Raw genomic sequence first — 15,108 nt, 5'->3', positions numbered from 1 at the left:
GGTTCCTGTTTGTTTATTTATTTATTTGTGTATTTATTTATTCATTATTTGTTAGTTTTAACTGAGCAAGCGTTTTAAACCTAAGCACACTAATGTGATATCATGTATCATCTTTGTAAATATAGTTTTATTGAATTCACAAATAAAAATGTGCTAAATTGCTGAATGAGGTATATGATCTGATGAATGACATAATTTGGCAAACACACCAACATAAATAGTTGTAGAGAGCGATTTAAGTGATTTATTTCTCTATAATGATTGTAGCATTGAAAGTATAAGATAAGCATGGGCATATATTTTGAGTTGCACAGGAACGTCTCATGATTGTAATGTGTTTTGTATAATACAGGAAACAAATTACTTTAAGGAAACATACATCTAATGTTTGAAAATCCTTATAAATGTGTGCCCAGTTTTTGATCACTTAATTATATAAGTCTCATATTTGACATTCATGGAGTTCCATGGGAAAATACAACAAATATTTTTACAATGCTGTAAACAAATTATTATTTGTTGATTATGGAGAACATCTTATGTTTCCATGCAAATACAATAAGGCAAATAAGTATTTGATCCACTGTCGATTTTGCAAGGTTTCCCACCTACAAAGGATGGAGAGGTCTGTCATTTTTATCATAGGTACACTTTAACTGTGAGAGACAGAATCTAAAAAAAAATAAAAATAAAAATCAGAAATTACAAGAAAAAGCATTTTGTTTTTGTTGGAGGTGGGGAGGTTGTTGTTGTTGTTTTTTAATATAATCACTTTTTTATGGTGTGGGTCATTGGTAGCTGCCTTTACATTTGCATGTAACAAGCAGTACACACACACACACACACACACACACACACACACACACATATATATATATATATATATATATATATATATATATATATATATATAAAACAGCAGCAATGTAAAATGGCCCACAAATCAAATCAAATCAAATAAGAAGGACTGTGTTGTTGAGCCATTTGAGGATCTGATCCTCAAACTGATACTGAACAACAGCTGACATCAACTTTCCGTGACCGTTCAATGTTTCAGAATTAACAGAGGATCAGTGTTAATGTTAGAGTATAAACCATTCCATTGTCAGACTTCAAGTTGAAGGTTGGTTTTTGAAAGTAGTTCAGTTGAATTTTTCATGTTAGAAAACATGGCAGATGTGTGAGAGTTGGCAACCATGTTTTCTTTTTTCACTTTTGATACTTTGTGTGCTTCTTACCCTGTGTGCTGCTATACAATGCTGCTGGAACCTCAATTTCCCTGAGCGAGTCTCCCAAGGTATCAAAGTTCTATCTAATCTAATCTAATCTTTATAGTAAGGGACATCATCATTCACTAAATAACCCACCAGGCTTGACTCTGTTTAGTTTACAAGATTAGACAAGTTCAGGCATTTTCACAGTGGTAACTCTGCCCCCATCTTGGGCCATACACTGAATGATGTTCCACAGTTAAAACACAGCAACGGGCTCACCAATTCCACCACAAAATCAGAAGAAATGTTTGGGAAGCAGGATCCTGTGTAAAAACTGGTGTTGCTATTTAATATATGGATATATTTATGTGTTAATAGAACATAATTTTATGTAAAAATGCTGTCCATGAGGTCGTTAAAAGTTCCTAAACACTAAAGGAAAAACAAATTGGGATTAAAAGCAGTCACACACCTGACAAGCAGCATTCCGGTGACAATTCTGCTTGTATGTCTGTCATCTCAACAAAAAAATAAAACCACCACAGGTATGGTCTATTATACAAATAAAGAATGTTTATGCGAGTACTGGTAAGAATATTTGCATGAGTTCAAAAGATAGACCACGAATTGATCAATACAGCTTTATGTAAAAGTTTGGGCACCCCTGATGATTTCTATGATTTTCCTTTATAAATCATTGGTTGTTTAGATCAGCAATTTCAGTTAAATATATCATATAGCAGACAAACACACTGATATTTGAGAAGTGAAATGAACTTTCTAGGATTTACAGAAAGTGTGCAATAATTCTTTAAACAAAATTAGGCAGGTGCATAAATTTTGCTGAAATAACAGCCTCTAAACGCTTCCTATAGCTTCCAATGAGAGTATGGATTCTGGTTGAAAGTATTTTGGACCATTCGTCTTTACAAAACATCTCCAGTTCAGTCAGGTTTGTTGGTTTCTGAGCATGGACAGCTGTTTAAAAATTACACCACAGATTTTTAATAATATTCAGGTCTGGGGACTGAGATGGCCATTCCAGAATGTTGTACTTGTTCCTCTGCATGAATGCCTTAGTAGATTTTGAGCAGTGTTTAGGGTCGTTGTCTTGTTGCAAGATCCAGCCCCGGCGCAACTTCGTCACTGATTCATGAACATTGTTCTCAAGAATCTGCTGATATTGACTGGACTCCATGTGACCCTCAACTTTAACAAGATTCCCATTACCTGCACTGGCCACACAGCCACACAGCATGATGGAACCACCTCCAAATTTTACTGTAGGTAGCAAGTGTTTTTCTTGGATTGCTGTGTTCTTTTTCAGCCATGCATACCCCCCCCGTTATGTCCAAAAACTCAATTTTAGTTTCATCAGTCCACTGCACCTTATTCCAAAATAAGAAAAGGCTTCCACAGAAAAGGCTTCCTCTGCATTACAGCATCATACAGCATCTCCTTGTTCAAAGTGCGCTGTATAGTTGAACGATGCACAGAGACATTATCTGCAGCAAGATCATGTTGTCGGTCTTTGGTACAGGTCTGTGGGTCAACTATGACTGTTTTCTCCATCCTTCGCTTCAGCTTATCTGAGATTTTTCTTGGCCTGCCACTTCGGGCCTTAACTAGTACTGTGCCTACGGTCTTCCATTTCCTCACTATGTTCCTCACAGTGGAAACTGACAGCTGAAATCTCTGAGATAGCTTTTTGTATCCTTCCCTTAAGCCATGATGTTGAACAATCTTTGTTTTCAGGTCATTTGAGAGTTGCTTAGAGGCTCCCATGTTGCCACTCATTAGAAGAGATGCAAAGAGGGGAAACATTTGCAAATGGCCACCTTAAATACCCTTTCTCGTGATTGGATTCACCTGTGTAAGGAGGTCAAGGGTCAATGAACTTACCAAACCAATTTTGTGTTCCAGTAATTAGTGCTAAATGTATTCAAATCAATAAAATGACAAGAGTGCCCAAATTTATGCACCTGCCTAATTTTGTTTAAAGAATTATTGCACCCTTTCTGTAAATACTAGAAACTTCATTTCACTTCTCAAATATCAGCGTGTTCGTCTGTTATATGATATATTTAACTGAAATTTCTGATCCAGACATCCAATGATTTATAAAGGAAAATCATGAAAATTATCAGGGTGTCCAAACTTTTGCATACAACTGTAATTGCTATGGACTGGTGATGCGTTCTGGTGCTATAGAGTGATCTGACCTAAGTCACAGCTGTAATATCTTAACGTTGATTTTAAACCCGTATTTTTTTTGAATATTCCACTTGTACACTGAAAAGAAATATAGGGTCTGTACATGTTGTACTGCACTTTGGTATTTATGTGGACCATCCAGAATAAAGATATTATTATTATTATTATTATTATTATAGAGAGCATTTAATAAAGGGGATGCAAATTTTTGAAGTAACATAATTTTCATTATTTCACTGTGACCTTCAATACTATAACTTTCTGTTTATGCACCTGCATGAGCTGAATGGGCATTAAATAAGTTAAGTTGCTGAAAAGTCTTTGGTTTACTGTTTTTTTTTGTTTTTTTTTTACTTGCACTCCTCTGTATACAACATATGCAAGCAACAAATATGGCAGAGCCAGTGATCCCTAGTAAAACAACAACAATAATTACTAGAAGCACTCAGAGTGCAAACCTCCGCCAAGGCCTTGTGGTCACTGACGACATAACATCTACACGCCGTGGAATCATTGAACCTAAAAAAGTCTAACAATGATGTTTGCTCAGTAGTAAAAAAGTTTCATCTGCTGTCACTGGATAGCATGTATCCTTAACGCTTGGCATCACAGTTTATTGCAACTTGCACCTTTCCCAGAAGCTACTGTCATCTGAGCACTGATGTTGATATTGCATGTGCTTATAGACAAAAACAAAAAAGAGACAAAATTAAATTTATTATTCAACTAAACTGCACATATATTAATTTTTTTTTTTTAACATTTATGAAACACTTCTCTACACAAGGCCATAGGGTCACTGACCCTAAAGAGATTCCCTCCTTGGCACAGTGATCTATTCAACAATTCAGTGTTACAACCAAAACTACACTCAACAAAAATATAAACGCAACACTTTTGGTTTTGCTCCCATTTTGTATGAGATGAACTCAAAGATCTAAAACTTTTTCCACATACACAATATCACCATTTCTCTCAAATATTGTTCACAAACCAGTCTAAATCTGTGATAGTGAGCACTTCTCCTTTGCTGAGATAATCCATCCCACCTCACAGGTGTGCCATATCAAGATGCTGATTAGACACCATGATTAGTGCACAGGTGTGCCTTAGACTGCCCACAATAAAAGGCCACTCTGAAAGGTGCAGTTTTATCACACAGCACAATGCCACAGATGTCGCAAGATTTGAGGGAGCGTGCAATTGGCACGCTGACAGCAGGAATGTCAACCAGAACTGTTGCTCGTGTATTGAATGTTCATTTCTCTACCATAAGCCATCTCCAAAGGCGTTTCAGAGAATTTGGCAGTACATCCAACCAGCCTCACAACCGCAGACCACGTGTAACCACACCAGCCCAGGATCTCCACATCCAGCATGTTCACCTCCAAGATCATCTGAGACCAGCCACTCGGACAGCTGCTGGAACAATCGGTTTGCATAACCAAAGAATTTCTGCACAAAACTGTCAGAAACTGTCTCAGGGAAGCTCATCTGCATGCTCGTCGTCCTCATCTGGTCTCGACCTGACTCCAGTTCGTCGTCGTAACAATTTGAGTGGGCAAATGCTCACATTCGCTGCCGTTTGGCACGTGGAGAGGTGTTCTCTTCACGGATGATGCGAAGGAGATGTGTTGCACTGCATGAGGCAAATGGTGGTCACACCAGATACTGACTGGTATCCCCCCCCCAATAAAACAAAACTGCACCTTTCAGAGTGGCCTTTTATTGTGGGCAGTCTAAGGCACACCTGTGCACTAATCATGGTGTCTAATCAGCATCTTGGTATGGCACACCTGTGAGGTGGGATGGATTATCTCAACAAAGGAGAAGTGCTCACTATCACAGATTTAGACTGGTTTGTGCACAGTATTTGAGGGATATTGTGTATGTGGAAAAAGTTTTAGATCGTTGAGTTAATCTCATACAAAATGGGAGCAAAACCAAAAGTGTTGCGTTTATATTTTTGTTGAGTATATGATACATACACTTTTCTTTCCTTTATATTTGACATCCTTGACCAGGAAAACATACCACTAGAACTTGGAATCACTTTTATGTCTTTATTAGTTCAAAAGTTATTGTATAAAAACGATTTTTCTTCTAGCTCTAGCTCCATAACATTTGAAGCTACATCAAATCTGATGACACCTTACTGAATCAGTACAGATTCAGCTACAATTTGGTGTTAGTTGTGCATCTCTAGCTTCATTTGTCACCTCACACTGACACATTTTCTATTTTTCCTATATTTTTGCATATTCTGGATCACCAGATCCGGACTCCGGATCCGATCATCACCAAACTTCGTTGTTTGATAGAACATTTGACTATGTTGCACCTTAATTTTTTTTCAAGCCTTTCTGCCTTGTTTTTGTTGAGTTAGAAACTAGAATGTCAAAATTCCCCCTATCCCGCAATGGTGAAGAATCCTTTAAAAAATTCCTGGATCCGGATCGTGATCCGGATCACCACTAAAATTGAATCACTTGTTCCTCTTGTCATTTCCAACCATTCCACAAAATTTCATCAAAATCCGTTCAAAGCTTTTTGAGTTATCCTGCTGACAAACAGACAAACAAACAAACGCGACCGAAAACATAACCTCCTTGGCGGAGGTAATAAGATTTCTACAGTTTCTATCGTGCGCTCTTTTACTAAACGCCTCTTAAACCATATGTTCTGACTTTGACGGTGTCCGATAATGGGCGCAGGCGGCTGACAGCGGGTTGTGTGTCGTCACTGGAGTGACAGGGCAGCCGCGCGCTGCGGTGGGAGGAGCAGGAGGAGCGGGACGGTTCGCTCCCCACTAAGTTTATTTTGCCCTCTGCGGGAGATCAGATCGAGTCTCCGTGAAGCCGCTGACAGCCTCCACCAGACGTGGGGAGGAAACCGGCTGCAATCCGCTGACTTCGGGACGGCCGCGTGCAGAGGCATGGCCGGGTTCTAGAGGTTCTGGCGGTTCCGGGACTGTGCTGGTGCCCCGAAGCGGATCGTGCAGTGCGACTCCAGGCGGCTCAGAAGGAAACCATATCTGGTCAAAGTATTCGCGGCTGTCACCCAGCGGGACGTCCAGCTATAAATAGCGTCGGAGGAGGTACGAAACTAAACGCAAAATTAGAATTCTGCAGGCTGCAAAACGCGCACATTTGGTGACGAGCACATGTTCAATGAGCAGATACGCGATTGGACATGAAAAGGTCGAAGCACTTAAGTTAACTGAAGTTCAGTGTTGTGTCTGTTTCAGTGCAGAGACCGGATATTAGAAATCTGCGTGGAACATTCACAGCCGCCACGTGGGGCTTTTATTATAAGAAATATTGCAATTCGTAACACATTTTCTATTGTGACTACACATTTTGATGTTCGATTGAGTATTTCATCTTGTTCAACCCAACCATGTTTTTTTTTTTCCACAGTTATTTTCACAGTTCAGAACACAAATTTGTGAGATAACGTGCATAGGCGGTGAGAGCTGGGGAGCCGCAAGGGCTCCAGCCCCCCTGGTTTTGAATATGAGGGAACTTTCAGCCACCCCACTCCCCTTTATTTTCAGAAGCCTATTTGAAAGCATAACATTCTCGGTTAATTAAAAAAAAAATTAATAAAACTGAAAAAACAAACAGACAATATATTCACATAGACTGTACTATTTAAAAAAGTCTGTAACATGGACTATGTATTCTGTTCTCATAGAGCTGCAGTGAATTAATTATTAAGCAATTATTTAATTCATTCTCATCTATTTTGATCATTAGTTAATCACTTTCAGTGTAAATTGCCCAATTTCAGCTTCTTAATGTGGACATTTTCTAGTCTCTTTGCTCTAATCTGACAAAAGAAGACAGTTCAAGATGTCATCCTGGGCTTTGAAAACACTGACATTTTTCATCATCTTCTGGCATGTTATATACCAAACAACTAGATTAATCCAGAGAATAGAAAAAATTGAGATGAATTCATAAAGAAAGTATTATTTAGTTGCAACCCTGTAAAATATGCCATGATTTAATTCTATGCATCATTTGTATCTCTGAAAGAGGCAATATCTTTAATATGTTTGAATAAAAAAATGAATCCTTTTTATAATTTAATACAAGGTTGAAAGTTATTCGTAAAACACTCCTATTGTACATCAAAGGATTAAATGTCATGATCATATATATACTAATATTACAGAAAACACAAATGAAGTAAATCATGAATAAATCAGTTATTCTAAACTAATTAGGATTATTATATGGCTATGACGGTACACACGCTCTGATTGGCTGATTTCCGGTGTGATGTTTTCCCATATCAGACGGTTAGCATGACAGTCGGTCCGGATCACGTATCACATTTGCGACTTTGTTTACAATTTTCACGGTGTGAAATAAAACAAAACAAAAAGGGAACAAAGAAATTATCCGAGCATTCTCCGAGCGAATGTTATTACACTGATGAGTTTGAACTGGAGGAATTAACCAAAGTGGACATGCAAAATAAAGACCAACAGGATGGAAACACAGCTCCGAACACCCATATAATAAACAAATTATTAACCTCGCTTACTCAGTCTGTGTACTGTCAAGACCTCGGTCTGATATTTTCCTGTACAAACCTCGCACTTGGTTTTTAATCCTTTCATATCAAAGTATATATCAAGTCTTCAGAATGCACCATTTTACAGATAATACCAGTGACACATAGTGCTGCATTGGACCACTTCATTCAACCCCCCCCACCCCAGTGAAATTTGCTTTGACCGCCTATGATAACTGTTACAGTCTTAGCAAGTGTCGCCAAAAATGCATCAGTAATTTTTTTTGTTATGTTCCAAGTTAAATCTGCACACTACTTAACATCTATGTTATGATCAGGATTTCACACAGGATTCTGAATGTTGAGAGATGCAACAGTTGTCTTCAGTTGTTTTGCTTGTCACTTGCTTCATGATCTACTTACAGCACATGCCTTTCCAGATTCAGTGGCGCCTCTTCACATTTGTCATTTGGTGTTTTCCTTTCCACATGTTGATGTGCGGTTTAACCTTCTAACACAGAGATGATCAGATGGCTTCATTTTAGTGATTTACACTGTAATAGCTCTCTGACGTGAAACAAAATGTGACCAAAAACAAACAAACCTACAACGTTTGACCTTTGCAAAGTGCACACGTCCTGACCTCAGTACGAGGCAGCACGCCGCCCGTGAGGCTCCTTGTTACACATTGTGATACACGACTCCACACCGACTCCCAAAGTGGAGACCAAAGGCGCATCAGTCAAACTGACAGCCTCGCTGTCACCAAAAAGAAAAAAAGAGGAGGGTTTGTTTTAGACGTATGTAAAGCTACTGTGTGTAGAATCGGTTTAGTGACTGCATGATAATATAAAGCTCACACAGAGTGCATACCTTGTCAAGTGTCCACAGTTCTCTCTTTATAAATGCACTTTTATTGAAGAACAAAAAATAAAATGGAAATCAACAGCAGGTTTAATGAAAAATATTTATGTCTCAATATCTAATCAACTCTTCCTAGATACAAGACCTATGTACCTCTCCTCTAATTTTCATTAGAATCCATTAAAATCATTTTGAGATACCTTGTTGAGTCAGTGGGTGCAGTGGTAGTACTTTTTCCTTTCAAGCAGAAGGTCCCTGGCTCAAGGCGTCCATGTGCCAGTGTCACCGACTGAACGGCTCCTCTAAAAATTGGTCCGCCCTGCCTTCATTGCGCATGTGTCTCAGTCTGACTCTCTTCACCCAAAGAGATCAAAGGGAATAATGTGATTATCAACCATCAGATGACAAAGTAAAACCTCTTAAATCATTCTGGTCAGTTTTAAGCAGAAACATGACCTTTTTTAGCAGAAATGAGGCGATAATCAGTGAATCGCTACTGACACTCCGAAATGACGTAGACGCACTCTGATCGCCCCCCCCCCGCGTCTTTTATTATGAAATGATGCTGAACTTATGTGGAAATAATTTTTGTACAAAAGCTTCAGATATCTGTCGCTGAGACAGATGATGTTTTTAGCAGAAACGAGGCGATAATTGCTGAATCACTGCTGATGCTCCAAAATGATGCATGAGCAGTGAAAGCAAGGTGGACCAATTTTTAGTGGGGACCATTCGGTCGGCGACACCGGCATCCTTCACCATGAGGATTCCGGTGGAAGAAGTGAATCTGGGGTAAATGTGAAATACACCAAATCAACATGCAGATCTATGCAGGATCCACTGTGGTGACCCCAAAGAAAAATGGTAACGCCAAAAGACAAGTGAAAAATTCTCCTGACAAAGCAAATGATCACTGTCTTGATCATGGGCACAGTACTTAATGCCCAAGTTGTTCTCAGTGTGCCCTTGAGCACCTTGCATGGCAGCATGTTGACATCAGTGTGTGTGTGTGTGTGTGTGTGAATGTGAGGCATCATTGTAAAGCACTTTGAGCTTCTGATTCAGATGTTGAAGCATTATATAAAATGCAGTCCATAGTCCTGTGATAGATTGCTGTTCTGTCCAGGGTGTACCGCGCCTTGCCCTGTGACTGCTGATATAGGCTCCAGCCTCCCTGTGACCCTCAATTGGAGTAAGAATGTTTAGAAAAATCCATTCCATTCCACTTGCTAAGTTTGGTACCATTTTCTCTTATAGTGCTTTGGGTAGTATGGTGCTCATCTGGTAGAGATGAGCAAACTCAGAAAGGGTTGGTTCAACTTGTACTGGTTCTGAACATATTCAAAAGTTTTGGGAGCTCGGCTGGACTCCTGCTTGCTTCACACTCAGCTTGGTGATGGCTTCATGCACCGCTGAATTGTGTTCTCTATGTGTGTGTGCGTGTATGTGCACCAAGTTCACCCAGAGGGCTGTGCCTTTCTCAGGCTGTCTTGAGGTGTGCATGATGACTGATGCGGCCAAGAGTCCACAAGCTCTGGGGAAAGAAAACCACTTTTCACATCTTTTGCCAAGTGATGTACCTGTTCAGGCAGATTCCACGTTGAAGCTGCCAGGAGGGACCTGCTTGGGGAAATCAGTCAAGGTACGCTGGGTTATACCTCAGCCTGCTATGGCTTGAAATGGAGCCAAATTTGGACAGGTATAACAGCAGCTTCCAGTTTACAACCCCAATTCCAATGAAGTTGGAATGTTGTGTAAAATGTAAATAAAAACAGAAGACAACGATTTGCAAATCCTCTTCAAACTATATTCAATTGAATACACCCCATAGACAAGATATTTAATGTTCAAACATAAACTTTTTTGTTTTTGTGCAAATATTTGCTCATTTTGAAATGGATGCCTGCAACACGTTTCAAAAAAAGCTGGGACAGTGGTATGTTTACCACTGTGTTACATCTCCTTTCCTTCTAACAACACTCAGTAAGCGTTTTGGAACTGAGGACACTAATTGTTGAAGGTTTGTAGGTGGAATTCTTTCCCATTCTTGCTTGACGTATATGACTTCAGTTGTTCAACAGTCCGGCGTCTCCGTTGTCGTATTTTGTGCTTCCACACTTTTGTGCACCACACATTTTCAATGGGCGACAGGTCTGGACTGCAGGCAGGCCAGTCTACTACCTGCGCTCTTTTACTATGAAGCCACGCTGTTGTACACGTGCAGAATGTGGCTTGGCATTGTCTTGCTGAAATAAGCAGGGACGTCCCTGAAAAAGACATTGCTTGGATGGCAGCATGTGTTGCTCCAAAACCTGGATGTACCTTTCAGCATTGATGGTGCCATCACAGATGTGTAAGTTGCCCACGCCATGGACACTAACACACCCCCATACCATCACAGATGCTGGCTTATGAACTTAGCGCTGGTAACAATCTGGATGGTCTTTTCCCTCTTTTGTCCGGAGGGACACGGACATCCATGATTTCCAAAAACAATTTGAAATGTGGACTCATCAGACCACAGCACACTTTTTCACTTTGCGTCTGTCCATTTCAAATGAGCTCGGGCCCAGAGAAGGCGGCAGCGTTTCTGGATTTGTTGATGTATGGCTTTCGCTTTGCATGGCAGAGTTTTAACTTGCACTTGTAGATGTAGCGACGAACGACAGTGGTTTTCTGAAGTGTTCCAGAGCCCACGCAGTAAGATCCTTTACATAATGATGTCGGTTTTTAATGCAGTGCTGCCTGAGCAATCGAAGGTCACATTCAGTGTTGGTTTTCGGCATTGCACTTAAGTGTAGAAAGTTCTCCGATTCTCTGAATTTTCTGATATATTATGGACTGTAGATGATGGCATCTAGAGCCCGACCGATATATCGGCCGGCCAGTATTATCGGCCGATATGAGCCCTTTTCAAAGTACTCACTATCAGCCGAAATTTGCCAATAGAACGCCGATAATTTCTCATAAACAGAACAGTTACTGAAATAATATTTGTGTCGGCAATGTAAAATGTCCTTACACCGTTTGTCCAGTAGATGGAGCTCTGACTCTATTCACCTGAGAGCTGCTTACACCACTGCTTAAATGTGTTCATCCCCGGCCCCCGTAGTTCACCGTCACACTGCACTGATCGGCTGACAAATGCATACAAGTAAGTTTATAAGGATGTTATTTGTAATAACTTTGTGATTACATTCATCCCACATTTCTCCCATTTCAGTTCAACTCAGTTTGATTAACTCAGTTTATGTAGTAATGTGTCAAATGTGCTTCATTGCGTCGGTCATGCTTTTATTAAGCCCACGTTGTGTAGACCTTATTTCTAGCATGAAAAACATTTGTTTACTGCTAAGAGGTTGAAACATTCAGATCACTATTAGCTGATTTATCAGCTATCGGCAAATCAGCCAATTTATCAGTTATCTGCGTTTTTTCATCCAAATATCGTTATCGGCATCGGCCTCAAAAAATCCATATCGGTTGGGCTCTAATGGAATCACCTAAATTCCTTGCAATTGAACGTGGAGAACACATTGTTCTTAAACTGTTGGACTATTTTTTATGCAGTTGTTCACAAAGTGGTGATCATTGCACCATCTTCGCTTGTGAACGGCTGAGACTTTTGGGGATGCGCCTTTTATACCCAATCATGAGTGTCCTCAGTTCCAAAACACTTATTGAGTGTTGTTAGAGGAAAGGTGATGTGACACAGTGGTAAACATACCACTGTCCCAGCTTTTTTGAAATGTGTTGCAGGCATCCATTTGAAAATGAGGAAATATTTGCACAGAAACAAAGTTTATCAGTTTGAACATTACATATTCTGGTTGTGAAGAGGATTTGCAAATCATTGTATTCTGTTTTTATTTACATTTTACACAACGTCCCAACTTCATTGGAATTAGGGTTGTATACAAACACAGAATATATAATAAAAAATAATAGGAATTTGATATGAACACTTGAAAACTGCTGGAAGTTATGTTAATGTCTTTGATCAAGGAGGCAATTTTGCACTTGTCACAGCAGGAGAAGATTAATTGGAACTATTCATGATCTCTTTTTGGTTCTCAAAAATTGGGCTTGTTGTGTTCTAAAAAACCACATTAGAAACATGAACAAAGAACCTCCTGAGACCCTCCATCCACATGTGGGCATCATTTTGTTTCAAAATTAGTTTGTTCAAGCTGATATTTTAAGATGTTAAACAAATGTATGCTACCACTTTTCCAAAAAAAAAGAAAAAGAAAAAAGAAAAGGTACACTCTGTGATCAACACATGATCCATTTGCATAATCTGCAGTAACCCACTGCACCCTGGAAAAATGCTGATAAGTTTACCATTGACAAGTCACGCATGACTTTCACAAAGTGCAATTCAGTAATTTTGACCTGTGACCTTTTTATTCCAAATCAGTAGGCTTATTGGGTCACTACATGTAGCACCCATGCCAAGTTTGGGGACAATCAAGCCATTGGGAAAATAATTATTGCTCATACAAGATTTTTACAAAGTACGCCCCAATGACCTTGACCTTTCCTTGTTGACGTCAAAGTCAATAGGCTCAGCCCAGTCTCACGTTGTTTTGTGCTTCCATCACGAAATGAGTCAAATTTTCGTGACGTTTTTTTTTTTACTCACTATTACTAACCCTACTCCTACCCCAAACCTAACCTTAACCACCTCCCAACTTCACTTTTAATTTCGTGCAGCCATCACGGGATGATTTAGAATTAATTTGTGCTGCCATGACGAAAATGAGGCGCTTTTCGTCACAAATATCACAAACCAATAGATTAATGTCTATTTGTGCTGCTGAATCACGAGTTTACACACAAACTTCTTAAATCCACAGTGGGCCATCTTGTCCTGTCCATGTGACAAGAAATGTTTCTCTCTGGAAGATCTTCCAGCATGACCTCTTCCCATGACCAGAGAAAGAGAAGCTGAGTCTCACCCTGTCAGTGCATGAAGAGCTATCAGTTGTCTTTCAGAGACTTGATCAGACTGTTCAATATTGTATCAACTGTATAAAGTTTCTTTTGCTTGGCGTAACTAAAATCATCTGTCTCAGCTGCCTTTCAGAGAGCAAGTGGACAAGAAGGACCAAGACATCTGTATCCCTACAGATGACCACTGTTCTCTGGGATCCCCTGTCTGGCAGCCTCCGTGTCATGCATGTGAGTCTGCTATCAGCCTCTTCCTGCATTGCCTTCACTGACAGCTCATCCTCTTGGGTGACTTTGCATCTTCTGCAGTGCCAAAATCCCCCTCCCATGACCAGCTCCCAATTATCTGGAAGCTGACTACCTTTGGTCATCATAAAATCAGATGGAACCTGGCCAGATCAGCCTTGTTGTCATCCAGGGCAATAAAGTTGCCCAGCTCTGTGAAAGGGGAACATGAGGCCCTTCAGTCAGCCTCTAAATAGCCTTCTTCTTGCCAACACGTTTGGACCCTGTCCAAAAGTCATGTCCACTGCCAGCCTTCATGGAGTTCAGCAGTCCTTGCATGAGCTTTCTGTCTGCTTTATAGTCTTCTGCACTTTCTGTTTTGTGGTGACTTTGGCTTCGTACACTTCCCAAAATGTCTTTGAGTTGTGTTTTTTCATTGGATCATGAAATAACTGGACACTCAATCAGCCATTGCTTTACGTTGAGAACCACACACGTCTGTCCTCTGTCCTCAGTAGTCTGCATATCCAAAACAACTTCAGCTGGCACAGTATGTTCGTTGCCAGGCAAAAGCAGAGGTAACATGTTTGGATCGCTCTCCTCATGAACATCTTCATCGGCTTTCAGTCTGAACACATCAAGCTGTTCAAGTTGTGATTTGAGGAGCTTTTCATTGGGGAGGGCTGTCTGTCTGTCTGTCTGTCTGTCTGTCTGTCTGAGTGAATACTGTTAATGCCTCATCATCTTTCAAGTCAAATAGCTGCCTGGTGTCCTGCAGTATCTGTGACCTCTCTGACCAGGTGAGGCAGAACTTGTTTCTTGCCTGATCATTCTGGGTGATTCCGGTGATATGTTTTGCATTTTACGGTCTGTTTATCCACTCTGCTGCTTGATCTGCAGGAAAGTGATTGAAGTGTCTGTTGCTTCTCTTAATAACAAAGTTTTCTGCAGTAAAGGGCCAGTTAATAGTGGACTTATGTGTAGAATCCCACGTTTTATTCTTTACTGTTGCTCAATATTCAATATAATGTGCAATGACATTTTCTAGTTGCTGACATTCTAGTGATGACCTTGGATTGATTAGTATGTGGCTCCAAGCGCACATGACTCCTAT

At 40.1% G+C, this 15,108-nt stretch overlaps 1 protein-coding gene across 1 annotated transcript in view; it reads left to right on the top strand.

Moving 5' to 3' along the window:
* Positions 1 to 6,217: 6,217 nt before the first annotated feature.
* tmod1 (tropomodulin 1) overlaps positions 6,218 to 15,108 on the top strand; it is a 99,565-nt gene continuing 90,674 nt past the window's right edge. Inside the window, exon 1 of the mRNA XM_034187488.1 lies at positions 6,218 to 6,525. The gene's annotated coding sequence lies outside the window, so the exon portion shown is untranslated. The remainder of the gene's footprint in view (positions 6,526 to 15,108) is intronic.

The sequence above is a fragment of the Thalassophryne amazonica genome, chromosome 15 (assembly GCF_902500255.1).
Source record: "Thalassophryne amazonica chromosome 15, fThaAma1.1, whole genome shotgun sequence".
In the NCBI taxonomy this organism is placed as follows: domain Eukaryota; kingdom Metazoa; phylum Chordata; class Actinopteri; order Batrachoidiformes; family Batrachoididae; genus Thalassophryne; species Thalassophryne amazonica.
The sequence above is the reverse complement of the archived record's forward strand: the minus strand, read 5'-3'. Positions and strand labels throughout refer to the sequence as shown.